The sequence below is a fragment of the Oryx dammah genome, unplaced genomic scaffold (genome assembly GCF_014754425.2).
Source record: "Oryx dammah isolate SB20612 unplaced genomic scaffold, SCBI_Odam_1.1 HiC_scaffold_2, whole genome shotgun sequence".
NCBI lineage: Eukaryota > Metazoa > Chordata > Mammalia > Artiodactyla > Bovidae > Oryx > Oryx dammah.
The window spans coordinates 11,944,803-11,964,545 of NW_024070186.1; positions in this window are offsets into that span (position 1 = coordinate 11,944,803).

The following is a 19,743-nucleotide window of genomic DNA, read 5'->3' on the forward strand; positions in this document are numbered from 1 at the left end:
TGATGCTGTCACCTAGATCACCAGATCCTTGTCTGAGCTGGACAAGCTCACCCCTCTTGTCATCAGAATCTCCCAGGACAGAAGGGCAGAGGGCAGCTAGGACAGAGGTCACGAGAGCCATGGCACCTCTCAGGGTGAGTGGCACCAGCCTGTCCCCACCTGCCCCAGGTGAGTCACCTGATGGGGAGAGGCCCTCACACAGCTCCATCTACACCTGTGGCCTCACTAGCCCTGTGGGCCCAACCAGGCAGTCAGCCAGGAGACCTGGTCTCAGTCAGCTTGGAACATGAAATGTGCCCCTAGCTCTGCCCCAGAGCACCCCTCTGCCTGCTCCTGTGAGTGACCACAGGTGGTCTCTGCACCCCAACCCCCAGCTCCTCCGCTGGGGCTACACCCCTCTCAGGACTGAGACCAGAGCTGGTCCCTCTCTGCACATGATCCTACGCCACTGGCCCCCCAGACCCACTCCCCACCTGACTTTATGCTGTTGCTTCCCCTCCCCTGTGAGTGAGCAGAGACCAAAAGGTCATCCCTGTTCCCAGTGGAGCCAGGGGACTCGAACTGGTGACAGGACCAAGTGGGACAACAAGGCTGCCTACCAGTGCCTGCCGGGACTCACCCTGCGAGAGGCCTGGGGACTGTGGAGGGGACACATAGAGCCCTGGTGGGGTAGGCAGCCCTGGCGCCCTGAAGGGCCGAGGGACTCTGAGTGGGCAGTGGCCCAGAGACCAGGCTGACCCCCAGGAGACTATGTGGAAGAGACCGACCTCACTCAACCCGCCAGCACCTCCAAGATGGCCCCCATTTCCCATCCAGGAAGCACTGGGGAACCTGGCCGTGACAACCGGTAAAAGACTTGGGCGATGTCACGAGGCTTATCGGCAGCAACTGGACCCGAGTCATTTCTCTCCTACCCTCTGGGGTCAGGCCCTTCGGGCCGCCGCCCACCTGGATGCAGACGTGCGTTGGTATGTCAGGTGCTTTGGTCAGCTCGGGGCTTGGAAGAGAATTCAGTTAGTTTTAATTAGTACAAATTTAATCAGTTAATTAGTTTTAACTAATTTAACATTTTTAATTAGTTAAAAATCAGGGCTTTCCCATAAAATGTCAGACAGCAGACCCTTGGCACCTCTTTCCGCATCTCTCTGCCCACCTCCCTGCCAGCTTGTTCTTACTCCGAGGCTCTGACCCGTGACCCAGGCAACCTTGGGCACTGGACTGCTGTCCACACAGAGCAGAAGTGTCAGGGAGACCACCAGGAGCCTCTGCCGTAGTCCCTGCCCTCTGCCCCCAAATAACAGGAAACCAGCAGAGAGATGGCAACCCTGTCCGGGCCAAGCTCTGAGGCTTCACCTGGGACAAGCAAGGTGAGGTGTCACCTGGAGACACCAGGTCCCTGCCTGGCCCTCTCCCCTGCCCTGTCCCCTGCCCCCACCCCTGCCTGGCCACTCAAGAGTCCGAAGAAAGAGGTGGTTTCAGGAGTCAGTAGGCAGCCTGGCCCCTGGGGGTGCCCCCATCCTCAGGCCACCTCACTGCCCGGCCCACCCATAGTCAGCTTTCAGGGCGCCAGGGCCAGGAGCCGGAAGAGCGAGGGTCCCAGGGCCAGGAGGGCAGTGAGGGCCATGAGGATACGTGAGAGAAGGTGCGAGCCACTGAGGATGGGGGAGAACAAAGAGGGCAGACAAGCGCCAGTGGGAGCAAGCACGTGCAGGCGAGGGCAAGCGCCAGCAAGGACGGTTATAAGCAGGCAGGGGCAGGCATGGGCAAGGGAGGATGGGTGAGGGCTAGGTGCGGGGCAGAGAGGACAGGTATTGGCAGGTGAGGGCAGATGAATGCCAATGAGAACAGGTATGAGCAAGTGAGGGCAGGTGTGGGCCTGTGAGAGCAGATGAGGTGGAGGAGGGCAGGTGTGGGCAGGTGAGGCAGATTAGGGCCAATGGGTACACAGTATGGGCAGGTGAGGGCCAGTGGGGACAGGTATGAGCAAGTGAGGGCAGGCGAGGGCCTGTGAGAGCAGGTGAGGTGCAGGAGGGCAGGTGTGAGCAGGTGAGGTGCAGGAGGGCAGGTGTGAGCAGATGAGGTGGAGGAAGGCAGGTGTGAGCAGGTGAGGGTCAGTTTGGACTCCCAGCCTGTGCTCTTCCACACCCATGTCTTCCTGAAAACCCTGATTCCAAGGTTCTAAGTGCCCCTCCTGCCCGTGGGCATTTCTGTGGGCATCATCTCAGTCCACTGAGCACCGACCGCCTCTGCTGACCAACTGTCCTGCCAGGGACTACTGGGCTGGACTACAGCCTCCAGGTCTGTGCCTGCCCCCGCCACCAGCTTTGCCAGGTGCAGAGCCCACAGGGACCTGTGACAACTGTGCCTCTGGGCAGCAGCCTAGCATGGGGGGTGGACCCGTCCACTCTCCATCCTACAGGCAGGAAAGAGCCCCTCACTGGGCCCCTCAGCTTGAGGAGAATGCCCAGGCAGCCACTGCCCTTGAGTGGAGCACCCCTGAAATGTAGGCATGTGGTCATGTGCCCCCGATGCCCTGCACCCCGCTCGGCGGCCAGTGGTGTCCCTGTCTCTGCTCAGGGTTGGGGGGCTGCTGCTTGTGAAGGGAGGTGGTGTCTGCACCCCACCCAGGTGGGGGTGCTCTGCCCACTCTCCTCTTCCCACTGCCACACACCACCCCCTGCTGATCCCCCAGGGCTGCTGGTTCCAGGCTGGCAGGGTGGGCCTGCCTGGCACTGTGCCCAGCCCAGCTCTTAGGCTCTGAAGCAGGGCTCTTGTGCCTGGTTGCCTATGAAGCCGGGCGGCGAGGCCAGCAGCCACCTGCCACCTGCCACCTGGTGGTCAAATCCCGACAGGACGCATCTCAACAGCCTCGCCATCAGAGAAAGCAGTGGAAGATAAGCCAGTTCCAAGGCTGTTTATGTAAAGGTTTAAAATGGGTCCAGTAACAGGGTCAAGGATTTGGAGACATGAACCCGTGGATGAGACTGTAAATCCTGAATGCACGACAGGGTCCTTGGTGGGGGAACAAGAAGGGTGAGGTTAGGGAAAGTTGGCTCCCTGGGTTTTCTAGTAAAAATGGAAGGTGAGGCAGGAGATGGATGGACTCTAGGCTGGGCACTTACGACTGGCCTCCTGCTTACATTTCTGGGGACAATAAAGATGGACTTCAGGCCAGACACTTACATGTTATCTCCAGTTTGCATCGCTTGAGACAGGTAGGCTCCAGGTTTGGCATTTACAGTCAGGCTCCTGTTTGCTCTCCGAAACGGGAAGTAACAACAGAAATAGGATAAACAGCCAGGCTTTGTCTCTTGCAGACACCTTGATTCAACAGGAACAGAGAGGGGTTATCTGAGTAAAGGATTGCTGCTGCTAGAGCTGCTAAGTCGCCTCAGTCGTGTCCGACTCTGTGTGACCCCACCAGGCTCTGCTGTCCCTGGGATTCTCCAGGCAAGAACACTGGAGTGGGTTGCCATTTCCTTCTCCAATACATGAAAGTGAAAAGTGAAAGTGAAATCGCTTAGTCATGTCCTACTCTTTGCGACCCCATGGACTGTAGCCTACCAGGCTCCTCCGTCCATGGGATTTTCCAGGCAAGAGTGCTGGAGTGGGGTGCCATTAGGAGGTCGTATATTCCCCATCCTCGGAGTACAAGGGAGACATTGCACATGTGCAGAAAGGCTCCTTGGGGGTCAACAGGAGGAGGCACCCCCCCATTAATACGTGATGCTAATATGTGATCCCATAGGCCTCTGGGCTGGACTCCATCACACACACACAAGTTGGGGAGGGCCCTAGGGTAGGTCAGGCATGGAGAATGAAACCAGATAATTAGCCAAAGGTTGAAAAAAGACCCAGAGAACCGCCCTATATAATTGACTGAACTACCTCTAACTGCGCTCCTCCTCTCTATGGGGGACGCCCACACCCTTTCTCTCCCGGTGCGCATCTCTGCCTCGCTTCTGTCTGAGCTAAACACGCTGTTTCTCTGGGAGCTGTCCCACTTGTTGTGCTGTGTCTCTGATAATAAACTTCCCCAAGGGCGACTCTCAAGATCCTATCACAGAGTGCACTCATGCATCTTTCCATAGGTATTCTGTTTTTTCCAACAAACGTGTTACTTTTCTCTTTATCATCTGCCCCTGAGTCAGAATTCCTTCTTGTCCAGACAGGCAAGGACTGGAAATTTAGGGCTTATCTGCTGGGCTCTGTGCTCCAGCAGCTAGGACTCCTGGGAAGGAAACTAAGGTCTCTCTTCCAGCTACTGCTCACTGCTGCGTGTGTCCAAAGTCATAGCCAGCACATGTGCTCAGTCATGTCTGACTCTTTGTGACGTATGGACTGTAGCCCACAAGGCTCCTCTGTCCATGTAATTCTCCAGGCAGCAATACTAGAGTGGGTTGCCATGCCCTCCTCCAGGGGATCTTCCTGACCCAGGGATCCATCTCACATCTCCTGAGTCTCCTGCATTGCAGGCGGATTATTTACCGCTGAATCACCAGTGAAGCCTGTTCAAAATCATTAGGATCTAGTAAATCTGGACGGTGGATTAATAGTAAAATAAGAGTAGTAAAAGTTTTAAAATGTATAAAAGTAAAATAAAGTAGGGAAAGCCCAAAACCCCAACAGAAATGTTTGCCTTCAATTTGTCAATAGCAATAATGGCATAGCATCCGGACAGTCAGAAGGTGGAAGAGACCCGAGTGTCCCCTGGAGGATGATGGACAAGCAGAACACGGTCCATGCACTCGATGGAGTATTGTTCAGCCTCAGGAGGCAGGACACGCTGACCCCTGCTGTAACACAAGGGAACCCCAGTATGATAATCAGCTAAATAAGCTAGTCACAGGACAGACTCTGAACGACCCCCTGATACGAGGTCCCTGGAGAAGTCAGATCCACAGAGACAGAAGGGACATGGTGGGGGAGGGGGAGTGTTTCATGGGGGCAGAGTATCCATTTGGAAGATGGAAAATTCTGGAGACACAGTGGCGATGCTTGTTCAACAGCGTGATTGAACTTAATCACCCTAAGCTGTGCACTTAAAATCAGTTACAGTGGTACATTTCATGTTAAGTATGTTTTAACCACAGTAAAAAAGTAATAATAAGGACTTCCTTGGTGGTCCTGTGGCTGAGACTCCACGCTCCCAGTGTGGGGGGCCCAGGTTGGACCCCTGGTTAGAGAACTAGATCTCACATACTGCAACTAAGATCCAGCCACAGTCAAATAAAGAATTTTTTTTAAGTAATAATAATTGCCAGGCCTAGTGATGTTGGTGCCAAGGGGACCCAGTGGGGGTGAGTGGAGACAGCAAATGTGAAAGCACAGCCCCCAGCGGTGACTCCTCTGGGACTGTGTCCTGGGGTTGGTGGGAGGGGTCCTCCAATATGGTCACTCAGGGTAATGAGGGGCTTGTCACTCAGCAGTGTCTCTGCTCCCCAGAGAGGGAAGGCTGGAGGCTCACAGTGTGCAGTGCCTGCCCCCAGAGCCCCCTGCCCTCTGACCAGGCTGCACTGGTCCCAGTCATCAGGGGCTGGGTCTGGTCACCAGCCTCACAGCTCGGGAGGGCCAATGTTTCTCACCTGTTGGGTGGGCTCCTCCTCTGGGGCAATGTGAGGTAGTGAGATTCCAGTGCTGAGAATATGTGTGCTTTAACATGAGAGCATCTGTTGGCCCCGTTTTGCAGGGAGAAAGAGTTCCTCATGCCCCAGGTCTGTGCAAAAGCCACGAAGCAGGGGTACATGTTGTCCCACCATAACTTGGGCATGGGGCAGGGCGGGCAGGCAGGCAGGTCCTGGGTCCAGCAGACCCCCACAGGAGAGTGCTCAGCCCAGGACAATAGGGCTGGGCACCCACGAGGGCCTCAGCTGGAGGGATTGCTGAGGAAGGGCTGGGGCCCTGGGGCTGCTCCAGGCAAGGCACCTCCTCCTGACCCGGTCCAGGTACAACAGTGACGTGCTTGTCCCTCCACCCAGGGACCCCCCAGTTTCCCCAGACCAGACGCATTACTCAGCTACACGCAGAGCTGCACTGCCCCCTCATGGCCGGCCACTGGCCCGAGGCTTTTTCCAGCATGGGTCCTTCTGCTTCCTCGCTCTCACTGGACAGAGGAGCAGAGAACAACGCCACAGAACACGGAGGACACTCTTACCTGAGGGCCCTGCTCACTTGTTCCATGCGCCTCCCTCTTCTGGGTCCTGGCACCCCCAGAGGGGACAGTCTCTGCCTCCGGAGCTGCAAGAGGGGCTGTGGGGACCACCAGGGGACACACACAGAGATGGACAAGGGAGAGAACCAGAGTGTGCATCTGGAAGCAGGGGGAGGGCTGGCGGGGGAGAGGCAGGGAGGGGAGGGATGGGGAGAGGAAAGGTAGGGAGGGGAGGGGCAGGGAAAGGAGGGCTTGGGGGGAGAGGTGGGGAGGGGAGGGGTGGGAGGGAGGGATGCAGAGGGGAGGGGTGGAAGGATCTGGGAGAGGCAGAGAGAGGAGAGGTGGGTAGGGGTGACGGGGGGTGGGGGGTGGAGGGGTGGAGGAGGAATGGAGGGGTCATGGAGGCCGGGATATGGAGTAAGCACTACTAACCCACCTAACCCTGCAGTCTCTATGGGCTGGACCTGAGATCATTGAGTCCTCTCAATGTCTTTACTGCCTGGAAAATCCCATGGACGGAGGAGCCTGGTAGGCTGCAGTCCATGGGGTGCTAAGGGTCGGACACGACTGAGTGACTTCACTTTCACTTTTCACTTTCATGCATTGGAGAAGGCAATGGCAACCCACTCCAGTGTTCTTGCCTGGAGATCCCAGGGACGGGGGAGCCTGGTGGGCTGCCATCTATGGGGTCGCACAGAGACAGACACGACTGAAGCGACTTAGCAGCAGCAGCAATGTCTTTCACACTCACACTCTTGCACGCGTGTTTACACACACCCTGCGCACACAGAGAAGTACGATCAGAGCAGTGGCGTGTGATCGGTGTTTACTGCCTCTTCCAGACACCAGTCGCTGTGCACGTGTCAGGATGTGGCTTCTGCAGCCTGTGGTGTCTCGCTGCAGCACACTTCCGACTTGTGCAGCCCAGTCAGGTCCTCTGAGTGGCTCCAGGGTTTGCTTTTTTAAACAGCAGTCCTTCACAGCTTTGTGGAGGTGTGATTCACACAATGGCAAGGTCTTTCATTGTTAGCATGGGCCAGCAGTGAGGGGTGGTTCTCAATTGTTTATCTGCAGCCTGGAAACGGGCCTCTCCCCTTATGTCACCACCTTCAGGCCCACAGGCTGAGCCCGTCCCCAGCTCTGCAGAGGCCATGATGGGTCTCTCTGCCACACAACCCACCCCACCACCACCCCCCCCCCGCTGCTGCAAACAGCCTTCAATTGGATGCTTTGAAACCAGCTGGGCCGGTGGCAGTGTGGGGAAGGGTGGGTAGTGCGGAGGTCAGGTCCTGGCACAAGGATGGGTGGCAGCAAGCCCCAGAGGTCTGGAAAGGGGGTAAGGGAGCACTGATGACACGGGGCATGTCCCTGTCCCCACCCTGGGCTTTCAAGCTCATCAGGTACAGCCCCCCCACCAGCCACCCCCAACCCTGGCCCTCAGGAGAGACACAGGGGTCAACTTTGGGAGGCTGAGCCAAGTCCAACAGCCTTACCACCTCTCCGTGAAGCTCTGAAGTTGGTGGTGGCTGAGCTAGGATGTGGAGTAAGCACTACTGACCCACCTGACCCTGCAGTCTCTATGGGCTGGGCCTGAGATCATTGAGTCCTCTCAATATCTTTCATCCCAGTGAGCCACAAACTGAGGGCCATCCTTGTCCCTTCCTTACATGGCGTGTCCTCCACCCTGGCCTGCCACTGCCTGCACCCCCTTCTCCAACCCAGAGCAGAGCACAACTACAGCATTCTTATAGCGTCCCCCTGGGGGACCAGCCCCTGTGGACAAGTCCTGGCCCAGCAGGTCCAATGGGTCGACCCCAGCCTGCTCACATGGACCCCTCCTCCAAGTCTCCCAACAGTCACTATTATAAATTCATGGCTGAAAAACCCATCTAAGGAGAGATGAGAGGCATTTAGACCTCTTTGGAACCATAAAGAACCTGCTAAGAATAATAATACTAAAATCAAATAACAGTAAGAAAGTGCTCAAAAGACATTAAAATAACCAGTGGAAAAAGGGCCAGTGCAAGGTAGAATTTGCCTGTTTGAATGTGCCTTCCTGCTTAACACAGAAGAAGCCTCTTCGCCCTCCAGAAGCATCAGCATCCTTAGCCTTCTCTCCCACGTGGAGTAACATCAGCTACGTGAAGCATTTGGGGTTAGAGGGGTTTTCCATCCAGCAGCCCTGAGATCACTGGCAGTGGACACTGGACACAAGCTATTTTTAAAATGTCCACATAACATCCTTCTTAGTGGTGAGAGACTAGATGCTCTGAGGCTGGGAGCAAGGCAAGGATGTTGGCTCTCACATGAGAGTCAATGTGATAAGGTAAGAAAAAGAAACAGAGGCAGAACAATCGGAAAAGAAGACGTGAAAATCTCTACTAACAGATAGCATGACTGTGAGTGCAGGAAAGTCTAAGGAATCAATTCAAAATTACTAGCATCAATAAGTGAATTTAGCAAGGTAACAGGACACAAAGTTCATACAAAAAACAGTGTTTCTATACATTAGAAACAAATAATAGGTAAATAAAAATTTGAAAACAGAACTACAGTCACAATAAAATCATCCGTGCTAAGTTGCTTCAGTCGTGTCTGACTCTTTGCGATCCTATGGACTGTAGCCCACCAGGCTCCTCTGTCCATGGAATTCTCCAGGCAAGAATACTGGAGTGGGTTGCTATATCCTCCTCCAGGGGATCTTCCCAACCCAGGGATAGAACCTGCCTCTCTTGAGTCTCCTGCATTGGCAGGTGGATTCTTTACCACTATCACCACCTGGGGAGCCACATTAAAATAATAAAACACCTTCAATTTCTCACAGCAATGTTTTGTAGTTTTCAGTGTAAAGAACATGCAAGTTTTCAGTAAGTTATTTTCTTCTTCTTGATACAATACATAATTTAATGAAAATTTTCAGGTTCTTTAACTGAAAATGACAAAGTACTGCTTTGAGAAATTGAAGAATGTCTAAAAATTGGGGCGATGTACCATGTTCATGGATTGGGAGGCTCATTGCTTGGGTGAAAATTCTCTCAGAGTTGCTGTATAGATTCAATACAACCCAATCAAAATCTCAACAGGCTTTTTATTTTGTAGAAATTGAGAAGCTGATTCGAAACTCACATGGCCATGTAAGGAACATTCAATAGCCAGAACGATTTCGAGAAAGAAGAGAAAAGTGGGAGGGCTCATACACAGAGAAATCAAAGGGAATGGAGGAGTCCAGAAAAAGACCTACATGTACGGAGACAACTGACTTTCAACAAAAGCGTCAGAAGAATTCAGTTGTGGGGAGCCCAGTCAAGGACAGCTGGTTATCCACTGGGTACCTGCATTCACAAACACTCATCTGAAATGGGCATGAACCTGATGACTGAAGGTCTAGTACTATGAGAATCAAGTCACTGACCACAACAGTCTTGACCTTTAACACACCCTGAAAGGAGTTCAGGGTAGAGATCAGGAATGAGGCACTCTGGGTGAAGAGCTCTGGGAAAACTGGAAGAACAGGACTTCAAAGAGTTAGATATTTTTAGAAGAAAATGTTATGAACACAGTTTCTTGTATCTTCTCAGATCTAGAAAGCACGAAAACCATTAACAGAGGCATGTGCCCCTGGTGACCAGTGGGGACCTCCTACTTCACTGCACATGTACCTTCGCGAAAATCACTTATGTACTGACCTTCCCCCGTTACCTCTGCAGAGCAGCTCCTCAGGACTGAGAGGCTGTGTCCTGGGCTCCAGTCCTCCACGAGTCTCCAAATAAAACTGAACGCACGGCTCTCACGTGGTGCTTTTTTTTTTTTTCGGTTGACAAACCTCAGTTTAAAAACTTAATCTGTAAAACTTCTAGACCTGTGTTGTTCATTTGGGGAGCCACTAGCTATATGTCATATTTAAATTTAAAGTAAATAGATGGGGGGGGGAATTGAAACAGTGACAGACTTTATTTTCTTGGACTCCAAAATCACTTCAGACAGTGACAGCAGCCATGAAATTAGAAGATGCTTGCTCCTTGGAAGAAAAGTTATGACAAACATAGACAGCATGATAAAAGAGCACGGACATTTTGCTGACAAAGGCCTGCTAGTCAAAGCTATGGTTTTTCCAGTAGTCATGTACGGAATGTGAGAGCCAGACCATAAAGAAGGCTGAGCGCCAAAGAACTGATGCTTTCGAACTATGGTGCTAGAGAAGACCCTTGAGAGTCTCTTGGATAGTAAGGAGATCAAACCAGTCAATTCTTTTTTTAAAAATGTATTTATTTATTTTAATTGGAGGCTAATTACTTTACAATATTGCAGTGGGTTTTGCCATACATTGACATGAATTAGCCATGAGTGGACATGTGTCCCCCGGTCCCAACCCCCCATCCACACCCCCAGCTCCCTCCCCATCCCATCCCTCTGGGTCGTCCCAGTGCACCAGCTTTGAGTGCCCTGCTTCATGCATCGAACTTGGACTGGTCATCTATTTCACATATGGTAATATACATGTTTCAATGCTATTCTCTCAAATCATCCCACCCTCGCCTTCTCCCACAGTCCAAAAGTCTGTTCTTTACATCTGTGTCTCTTTTGCTGTCTCGCATATAGGGTCATCGTTACCATCTTTCTAAATTGCATATATATATATGCATTAATATACTGTATTGGTGTTTTTCTTTCTGACTTATTTCACTCTGTATAATAGGCTCCAGTTTTATCCACCTCATTAGAACTGACTCAAATGCCAAACCAGTCAATTCTAAAGGAAATAAATTCTGAATATTCATTGGAAGGACTGATGCTGAAGCTCCAATACTTTGGCCACCTGATGCAAAGAGCAGACTCACTAGAAAAGACTCTGATGCTGGGAAAGGTTGAGGGCAGGAGGAGAAGGGAGTGACAGAGGATGAGATGGTTGGATGGCATCACTGACTCAAAGGACATGAGTTTGAGGAAGCTCCGGGAGTTGGTGAAGGACAGGGAGGCCTGGCATTCTGCAGTCGATGGGATTGCAGAGTTAGACACGACTGAGAGACTGAAAAACAACTATAATACCTGGAGGAGAATATTAATATTCCATGTGTCTAACACAGAAATGGTAACCAGAATACATAGCAACTTTTACAACTCACCAAACAGAAGACAAATATCCTGTTTTTAAAATACACAGGCTTTGATTCCGGAAGCCCACAGCAGTAAACGGCAGCTTGCAGCGAGCAGCAGTGAGCGGAAGGTGGAAGCAAGGCCTCAGTTTTCCAGACAGGGAGTCCTAACCACTGGACCACAGGAGCCAGCAGTTAGGGCTGAGTCCCTAGTCCTAGCCTAGTCAAGAATGAATTCAGGCAAGGAGGCAGAAGATAAAGAGTAAAGGAAGACATTTATTGAAAAGAGCAGTACATACAGAAAGGTGCATGAGCAAGCTCAGAGAGAAAGTCATGTCTTTGGTTAAGTTTAAATCCTTTATAAGGAGGCAGTTTTCCAGGTCTGTCTTCCCTCAGGCCAATCCTCTTGCTTTGTTCCCCACCACCACCACCCTGGTTAATTTGTCTCAGGACCCTCCCCTGGGGTGCGCACGCTCTTGAGCCAAGATGGATCTCGATGTGAAGGCTTCTGGGAGGAGCAAGACTCATTATGGCCTGGAATCATCCTCTGATTTTTAACCCCAAGGAGCCTTTCTGTGCATGTGTAGTGTCTCCCTTATCCTAAAATGGGGAGGCAGAGAGCTCTTAATCCCTCACTCGGACAAGGTTTGGCCTCCCTTTGTCCTGGCCATGATTATTTCCTTGAGATGTTTACAAGGGACAAAGACTATTTACCCTGCTTTGATTGTTACTTCCATTTTGGAGAGCAAACAGGAGACTGATTGTAAATTCCTCAACTAGAGCCCACCTATCTCTTGTCTCAGGAAACCCAAAGAGGAGGTTGGCTGGTTACAAACGTCCAATCTCCTATCAATCTCCTACCTTTGAACAGCACTCCCTGGTGGCTCAGACGGTAAAGCGTCTACCTGCAATGCAGGAGACCCGGGTTCGATTCCTGGGTCCAGCACTCTTGCCTGGAATATCCCATGGATGGAGGAGCCTGATAGGCTACAGTCCATGGGGTCACAAAGATTCGGACACGACTGAGCGACTTCACTCACTAACAAAGATACACACAAACCACTAATGAGCACATGGGAACATGCTCCAGGTGAGAAAGGCTGGTGTTTAAGGAGCTGACAGCTCTCAGTGCTGACGAGGCTGTGGAAAGACTATGGCACCGTCCTGGAACATAGGCAGTTTCTCGCAGAGTTAGACCCCCCAGTCCACTCTCATGCATCTACTCACATATTCACCAAAACACTGGTGCACAGATGTTGGCAGCATTGTATCTATAATCCTTAAAACTGTCAACCACCCAAAGGGCCACTAGGGAGTGGAGGGTGAGCACGGGAGGCATGTCTGTGTATGGAATCTACTCAGAGCCCCCAGGGAGGAGCCTCTGAGTGGGTCCCCAGAAGCCCAACTCCATAAACCCTCAGCCCTCAAAACCATCCCAAGGGGAGTCGCTCAGAGCCTGCCTGCATCCGGGGGTGGGGGTGGGGTGGGGACAGTGGCTGGGAGGGGCCTGGGGTCTCTCTGGGTGGATGCACAGCACTCTGTATAGGGTGGGTGCAGAGGTGGGGGCTGAGCTGTCAGAATGCCTTGAACTGCACACTTCCCAGCACGATTAATTCATTTAACTTGCATCTCAATGAACTTGATTCTGTAAACCTTGCCCTGCCTTGCTTAAGTGGGTTAAAGGCCATGGGACCCCCGTCATCTCCCTCATCTTCTGGGGGTCCAGCCCCAGCTGGTGCTGACAGGGAAATAGGCAGCGGAAGAAGAGGGTGGTGGGCAACAGGGTCTGAGGGAGCAAGAGGAGAGGCAGGGGAAACGCTGTGGGTGATGGCAACTGGGGCTATGAAGTGGACGGGGTGCCGGCAACCTGGCCCTCAGTCACAGGTCAGCCCGTGCCCTGGAGCCTTGAGCTGCATGGGAGGAAGGTCAGATGCACACTGGGTTGGAACACACTCTCAACCTCAGCCTCCTTGTGACTTCACACCCATCTCCCACAGCGACCATTCCCTGCCCCCCAATCCCCACCTTCTCAGCCCCCAGGCCACCCTCCCAGGCCAAACCCCTCCTGTGCTTTGGGGTTGGTCTCTCCCCACAGTGCAGGCTGATGCACTCGGATCTTCCGGGGGGACCACCAGTGGTCGGGGTGGAACACTGCCCAGCGCCTGGCCTCACCTCCTCATCCTCCCTGTCCCAGTGTCCTCATCATTCCGACTGCATGCCCCCAATCCCCCTCCAGCCCGCTAGCCAGGGTGATACCTCCTGTGTCCAAGTCTCCCCACTGGTGTGGGTCTCCCTTCTCCCCAAGTGCCCCATGGTCGATGTGGGCCCGGCTCAGGGGATCCCTCCCCCAGCAGCAGTCAGTGGTCCTCGCCCATCCATCCGGGTGCTGGACTAACACCATGGAAGAGGGAGTTCCTCGGCTATCCTGTCTCATTTAGCCTTAGAGATGAACTGTAACTGTAATTTGCCAAGTTTCATAGAACAGACAGCTCCTCCTGAGACATGAGCAGGACTGCATTAAATGAAGAGGCCGTCAAGTCTCTGTAGATAGAGGTTCTGCCAAAGGTGAAACGAGGTCAGAGTGAGGGCAGCCAGTGTTCCGTGTCCATTTTCCCAGACATCACAGTTGTCGTCGGGGGAGGGGGCTGTGCACAGACCCCCCCAAACTGTAAGCCCTGTCCGTCAGCCCCATTCGTTTTGGGGGATACCTGCTGTTACTCTGTTTCTTGGTCAAATTGACCAGAGCATTCCTTATGCCGTGTTATTTTAGTCTTTTGAGGAACTACCTTTTGGATTTTTAAAAAACAATCTGTATGTGCTTTCCAATGAATGAATTTCTGTCTTTCCTCCTTACTTCCTTCTTTCCATACTTTGCTTGTCCATTTTATCCCATTTCTGAGTTAACTGCTGTGGCTTTCATTTCAGTAGTAGCACCAGGAAATGAACAAGCTCTCACAGGGAATTCTCCGTGGGCCCTTTCTCGGGGCCCCACCCACTCTGGTGACGGGTGTTTACCCCCAGAAGCCTGACTTCCTCTTTGACCCATGACTCCTTGGGAAGAACAACTGGAAATTTTCAACCAGTCAGGTTTGACTGCACTGTCTTGTATCATTCATATTGAGTTTTACGGAGTTAAGATCCGAGAACCTGGCCTAAGTGATTTTTCATGTCTTCAAATTGGTTTGAACTTTGATTTGCAGCTTGATTTGGTGTCATCTTTTAAACTTACCTACCAAATTTTGGGGGAAAAAAAGATGTCTGTTCTCCCTATGCATACTGCATTTTATATAAAAATATTATCAAAAGCGCTCATCGTGGGACTTAAGTCTCCTACACACGCATGCATGTTCCGTGGACCTCTCGAATATTGCCACAAGAGTCAGCATTCCCTCGTGGCTGGACGTGACGCCACCCTGCACACTTCTGCATTCCAGTGCAAAACCATGTGACTGTCAGAACCTCTCCACCAGGCCACATCTGAGAGGCAGGAGTGGGCTGGGCAAGTCCTTCACAACTCAAACCTCCCCATTATCTCCTGTCCTCCTGGGTCAAACTCAAGGAGTGACCCCACCACTGCTCCCCACCCCTACCCCAGGACATGCACACCTTCAAACAGAGAGCTGTGCTCCAGACAGCAGACTCCTGCCTGCACTGACAGGGCTCAGCTTGTTTGCAACTGCCCTAACACAACCTCGCCAGCCCGAGGCTCCGTGACCCTGGGGTGGATTTGAGGGCACTCAAGCCTCCGTTTCACCCCGGGGGAGGATGAGGCCCTTTACCTGACATCCTGAACCCCCAGCACGGACTCCTATGCTCTATCTGAAAGCAACGCTGCATGACTGTGTGCCCTGCGCCTGGGAGGTGCCCTGTCCCCATGTCCTTCTCCCCGTGCAGTCGCCTCAATCCTCCTAAAACCTTTACCTGAGTCTTCTGGGCACAGAGACTCCAGTACACGCTCCCGGCAGGGCAGAACCCTTGGGGCTGCTCCACTGCAGAGCAGTGCTTCAGAGCCAGCCCCTGGCCTGACCACATGCCGGGCAGCTCCCTGGGCGCCTTGGAGGTACCCTTCCCAGAAGGTTCACGTTGGGTGCCTGTGTGTGCGTTGGGTGTCTGTGTATGTTGGCACCTGGTCTCAGCCTTGCTTCCAGAGGTGACATGTCACCAAGGTTGAGGTTTAGGGGAATGCACTGTCCACCACACTTGCCTTCCAGGCCAGATGCCATGGGTTCCCCAAGGGGCTCTGACCCTGGGGCGGCCAAGGTGTGCAGAGCAGGTCCATGGGCCTGTGCCCCTTCAGTGTTGAGTACTGCCACCTGTCCCGTGCCCCCCATGTCTGTCTTCCTCCCTTCCCCAGCACATCTGTCTGTCTCTCTATCTCTCCCCCTCCTTCTTGCTGTGCTCCTGCCCCCTCAGTCTGGTCCCATTCAGCAGAGGTCACTTGGCTCCTGTCCCTTCCCCGCCCCGCCTTGCTGGGCATTTGCAGTTGAGATGGTCAGCCTCTGGTCTGTGCATGTTTGAGAAATAGACTATCAGTAAACAAGGATGTCACAGTTATTTGCGACTGTATCCCTCCAACCTGAGTCTGCGAGCCCTGAGGGAACTCAGGAAGGAAAGAAGCCTGCCATCTATCAGCCATCAGACTGCAGCCATGCCCCCATGGTGAGCCCTGGGGAAACTCAGGGTGTGAAAACATGGAGTGCTGGCCCCACACGGCTGAGGTGCACATCAAAGGGATGAGGTCAGTGAACTCAGACTCTTGCATCACCCATCCATAGCAAAGCACTGAATTCCTTGACTGGGGATATCTCCTTTTCTTTAATTATCAAACATCTTTTGATGTTCTGACTACCTGCCCTTTGTTGCAAAACTTCTACAGAAACTGGCTCTTTTCCTGCTCCCCCCACCTCCTCGGAGCTGTTCTATTAGGGTTACTTGAGATGCTGCCTCCCAGTCTTAAGTCTTAAGAATTCCCACAGAATAGAATAAAACACAACTCTCAACTTTTAGGTTGTGAATATTTTTTAAGTCTACATGTCCTTCCCCACTCTCTCCTCAGAGCAGCTCAAGGTCTCCCCCAAACCCCATCCCTGGGCCCTCCTTTTGGGAATGCACTGGCTCCTTGGATTGGGCTACGGTGTTCCCACAGAGCCCGAGAGGCCTGGGCAGGAGCTAGCAGCAGGGAGAAGTCCACCACCCACCCGCAAATCCTGGGAGAAGTCCACCACCAGCCCATGAAGCCTGGGAATAGTCATCCCAAACCTTTTTGACACCAGGGACCAGTCTTGTAAGGAGGCAACTTTTCCATGGGTGGTGTTGGGGGGATGGTTTCAGGATGATTCAAGAACAGTACAGTCATGTGCTCTTTATTATTATATCAGCCCCACCTTACATTATCAGGCATTAGATCCTAGAGGTCCCCTGCTTTGGGAGACAGGGTGCCTTGGATCCCTAAGGATGAGCCCCCCTCTAAGTCCTCCTGAAGGAGGAAACAGACAGAACAGGCTTCATCTTGAAAGCAGGACTCCGTCTTGGGCTGGACTGTGGACTTTGAGCTATATGCCCAGTATCTATGGAAATGACATACCAACTGGAAAACCAGGCCCCCCAGATGGAAGAGCCCAAGGCCTCGTACCTAGACTCTACCTTGCCTAAAATGAAAGTGACATCGTTCAGTTGTGTCCGACTCTTTGTGACCCCATGGACTGTAGCCTAGTGGGCTCCTCCATCCCTGGGATTTTCCAGGCAAGAGTACTGGAGTGGGCTGCCATTTCCTTCTCTAGGTGATCTTCCCGACCCAGGGATAGAACCCAGGTCTCCTGCATTGCAGACAGATGCTTTACCCTCTGAGCCACCAGGGAAGCCCACGTTGCCTAAAAGAATACCCTAATTATCTGTGTAACTGAATAGAATCATAAATTCTATTATGCTTATTGGGGTATGACCACAGGCCTATTGATAATTATCTACTGTTAACTACCTAGGCTTCAGGCATACGAATCACAGGTTAACTTTGATTGTATCTTTCTTTTCCTTTGTTCAGATTAGTTTCAAGGAATTTGGGGAGGTGGGTTTGGGCATCTGCACTTAGAGTATATAAGGTTTTCACAAAAACCAGTTGGGATCCTTGGCTAAAAGGAGACTCGGCCTTGGGCCCGCCGGTGTAATGAACTGCACTCTACCATCTGCGTTGTCCCTCTGAGTGAGTTTGTTTCCTGGAACACGTGGCTACAACACCCCTAGGGGGAGGTGTGTTCCAGAGGTGGACAGGCAGGCTGGCCTACACGGCCATGGGCAGGCCCCTCCCTGTCTCAACCTGGACGTGGGGTATCGGGCTCTACCTGGTTCTGGGGAGGGAAGGGGGCGGAAGGGGGATGGGATATATTTGGGGGGGGTCACAGGAGGTGGTGAGCTGGGGACGCTTGGAGCTGACAGACTGGGGCACCCCACTGCGGGGGAGACAGGGCTGGGTGGGCCATGTATGGGCTCGGGGCTGCAATGCTGAACCCTCTTGAGCACCCCTTCGGGAGGGGAGGGCTCTGGCAGGGCTATAGACCCTGGCCATCTCTGGGAGCAGACATAACTGGAGCCTACAGGCTGGTGAAACTGTGGTTCAGTGCTGCGGGACCATCCTGACCCTCCAGGTAAGGGTCCACCTGGGGACCCACTCTCACTCCCTCTGCACCCCCCACAGCAGCTGCCCCGATCCTGTGCAGAGCAGGTACATAAACATCTGACACGAACTGTTAAAGCCAAGACCACCCCTTACAACCACGATGACTGGAGCACAAGACCCATCCCCCACAATGAGCTGGCCCCCAAACCATCTGTTTTTGCACATCTCTCTGCCTGATGCTGGGAAAGTCTGAGGGCAGGAGAAGGGGGCAACAGAGGATGAAATGGTTGGATGGCATCACTGACTCAACGGACATGAGTTTGAGCAAACTCCGTGCTGCCATCCACGAGGCTGCAAAAGTCAAATGGGCCTGAGCAACTGAACAATGAACAACTGCTTGACAGCCTCACTTTCCAGCCTGCTGCAGACACAGGGCCTTAGCGAGCCACAGTCTGGTGCCCAGGCCGCTCCTGGCAGCAGAATCACATCCTGGACTCTGGAAGCCCTTCCCTCTTCCCGCCGAGTAGCTGCCCCCTTCTGGTGACAATGCTCATGGCCCAGCCAGACAAGGCAGCCCTGGCCAGATCTTGGGTGGTGGGGGCCAGTGGTGAGTGTGACCCCTCCATCCACCCAGAGCCCAGCTCCGGCCAGCTCCCTGGGCTTTGTGTGGCCAGAGACCAGAATGAGGCAAGGCTTGGGCTCTACACACACCCAAGTGCCAGAGAGGGGCCACCAGGTGAGGGACGTGGGGGAGGAGCTCTGATCCCACCTAAGAGGGAAGCCACTCTCTGCACACCTGTGCACACCAGGTCCCCGGGTGCTGTCTGTCCTGCTCTCTGAGGGGCTGCACTGCTGTTCTGGGCCGGCCCAGTTTCCAAGCTTGGCCAGCTGTGATGGCTGACTAGTGCTGGGTTCCCGACCGGCCATGCTCCTTGGTGCCAGCTTTTCCTGCAGAGGGAGGGAACAGCCACTTTCTCAGGTTGTGAGGCACCTCCCACAGGGGCTGCTTCTCAATGCTCCGGCCTGAGGGTCACAGCCTGGGCACCTGAACCTCCCTGCTCCTGACCCACAAGTATCCTCCCTGCCAGTGTCCCTCACTGTCAAAGATTGCACAGCACAAGACAGGCCACATCCAGGGGGCTGGTCTTGCTGTGATCAGGGTCGGGGAGGCACTGGCCAGGAGGCTGTGAAGCCAGACACCAGGACTGGATGTTCCCTTCCTGGGATCCCTCCAGGGACATTCTGCTTGGTCCAACTTGGCCTCTGGGCCCCTCCTTTGTCTTTGTACCCCTCCCCCAATCTGCTCTGCCTCCTGGCGTTGGGTGGGGGAGAAGAGGAGGGGAGCAGTGCCTGCACTTGCTGGAGTCCCGCATGATTGACAGAAGGAGCTGATGGAATCCAGAGGCACCTACCAGACCAAATTTGGGGCAGGATGATCCACACAGCCGTCTGCAACGGGGAGGGGGGGGGGGTCAGGGGCTCCTTCCAACCCCACAGTGCTGTTCTGCCTGGCTCAGTGACCAGTGCCCCTGGCTGGAGTTTGTGGGTTGGTGAGGGCAGGCACGTCTCAGGACAAAGCTCGAGAACTTCTTGCTGTGGTGTCTGCGCGACAGGCGGTGCCCAAGTCAGGGGGCGGCCCTCGTCCAAGGGGCACTTGCAGCCAGGGGTTGGCGGGGCGCGGGGAGGGGCGCCTCTTTCCGGCACAGCCGCGAGCTGTGAACAGTGTGACGGGAGTCCAGCGCTGGGTGGGTAGACACGAAGGATACCGAGCGGCGCGCCAGGAGCTCCGGGGTGGGCGGCGGGGGCTGCGGCCGGGGGCGGGGTGGACGCACGGGGAGTAGCCAGCACTGGGTGACCAGGGGCGCGTGACCAGGGGGCGGCGACTG